The following is a 2,269-nucleotide window of genomic DNA, read 5'->3' as shown; positions in this document are numbered from 1 at the left end:
ATCGCTTCTCGGCCTTTTGGCTAAGATCAAGTGTAGTAAAAATTGTGTTAGAGCTTCCATCAGTAGACTGGAAGCATACTGCATATATATATAATCATAATATTCAAAAAGGACAAATACAGAGAGTCATCTTTGTTTATTGGAGGGAGGGAATTTTTCATTTTAGCACATGTATATACGCTTGTGTGTATATGCGTGCACTCATGTGTATGTGTTCATGCACACATATGCATGTGTGCACACAGGAAGAAGAGCACCTAGCACTATTTTCAGGTTCTACAGCACAATCATAGAATGACAATAGGAAGAAACACCTGACTCACAAAGGCATATGAAAGCCACTCAGATATAATCAGATGTCAGAAGACTATTCCTGAAAGGTTAAGATTCATTATGTAGAAAAAGACACATAAGACTGTTCATAAGCCACATTTCATTTAAAAAGATAACTATTTCAAATTTATTACAGTATACTTTCTTTTCTTTAATTACTATTTGCCTATTTTGCCAATTCAGGACTAAAGATGTGGGCAATTTTTTTTTTTTATTGCATTTGGACTTAGTCAAAAGTGTTGGGCTCAAGGAAAGATTTTCTGCCAAGTTCCTCTAGGTTCATGCCAAGTAATTTTCAATTGGTTTATAAGCCCATGTGTATTTTAAATGAAATGAATACATACATTTAAGATTCTTTTACCCTTAACTCACCCAGATGGTTCAGAAGACATTGAATAAACCTTTGATTCATGTTATAAGAAATAGATTGCTTAAAGGTTTTGGAAGTCAAGAAGCAAGTCACCTCATTTGCAAAGAGTAAGTGGACCCAAATGTTGTAACTCCATGTGTATGATGACAGTGAGTGTTGTAGTCTCGAGATTTAGTGCTTGGTTAAATGTTCAAACCTAATAATACTATACTTTACATTTAATATCTACATGTCTTGGATCATACTAACTTCATTAGCCTGGTATATATTGCCTACTACTAGCCTCAAGCTCTTACTGCCAATACATGAAGATATTGAAAATGGTACTATATTCTTGTTTAATACTATTTTCATATATGAATTAGCTTCTATAGTGCATTGGAAGCCAGTGATACAGATGTAACTATAAAACAGAAATAACTACTTAACCCTACTGTGCACATCTGAGTTGGGTTTTTCGCAGAGCTTTTCATATCTAGAATATGATTAACAATATGTAAAAATAAAACATTTTTGACTTTATTGATTATATTCTTGATATGAAACTTTGTAAAAACTCAGGTGTGCATAAACTCATTCTTAGCCAAGACAACCTGTCTTTTCCTAGGGTTAGACTAAATATTTTGGGAATGAGGGGGCTTCCATAGTACCAAGGCTTTTTGGGAGGGGCTACTTACTCTTCTGCATCTGGAGAGATGTCCACTATCTGCTGCTTGGTTTTCAGCCCACACAGGTGGCTACTTAGATATTTCTTTTTTTTTTTTTTAGATTTATTTATTTATTTTAGAGAGACAGAGAGAGAGGTGGAGAGAGAGTGTAAGTGGGGGGAGGCTGGGCGGTGGGAGAGAGAGAATTCTCAGCCAGATTCCCCACTAAGTGTGAAGCCTGATGTGGGCCTCGATTCCAGAATCCTGAGACCACAACCTGAGCAGAAACCAAAAGACGGACACTCAATTGACTGAGCCATCTAGGTGCCCCTGAGATACTTCTTGTTTCTGTCCTCATGCCTCTTTAGTTCTAGTGGAGTTCTATGTTATGTCTACCACCCTGCTAATTTTTCCCCTCTTACTTTCCTTCTTTTTCTCCCTAGACTGGGGAAAGTGTGTGGATGTGTGAGTGCATGGATCATCCTAACTTGGATCATGATAATCTTTGTCAGAAGTTATAATCTAGAGCTCTCTTGATGTGTTATGAAATGCTTTGTCTATGCCAGCGGATTTCTCTTCCTCTAAAGTCCAAGGTTTTTATAAATCAAAGCCAGGAAAAGTACAAACCCACTGACATAACATTTGAATTAGTCTGAGGACTACAGAGAGAGAAAAGAAGTATCATTCTATTTTTTTTTAAGATTTTATTTATTTATTTATTTGAGAGAGTGCTCCCATGATTGGGGGGGGTGAGGGGCAGAGGGAGGGGGACAAGCAGACTCCATACCAAGTGCAGAGCTGACCAGGGGCTTGATCTCAGGATCCCAGGATCATGACCTGAGCCAAAGGCAGATCCTTAACCAACTGAGCCCACTAGGCACCCCAAGAAGTGTTATTCTAAGAAGTAAAACATCTCAGC

The 2,269-nt window shown here is 37.6% G+C and overlaps 1 pseudogene; it reads left to right on the top strand.

Annotated features, from left to right (window-relative positions):
- Positions 1–228, top strand: LOC123798614 (U2 spliceosomal RNA; annotated as a pseudogene).
- The last annotated feature ends 2,041 nt before the right edge of the window (positions 229–2,269 follow it).

Source organism: Ursus americanus, chromosome 11 (genome assembly GCF_024610735.1).
Source record: "Ursus americanus isolate L20-20 chromosome 11, mUrsAme1.1.p, whole genome shotgun sequence".
NCBI classification, from domain to species: Eukaryota; Metazoa; Chordata; class Mammalia; order Carnivora; family Ursidae; genus Ursus; species Ursus americanus.
This window is presented reverse-complemented; position numbering and strand designations above follow the sequence as displayed.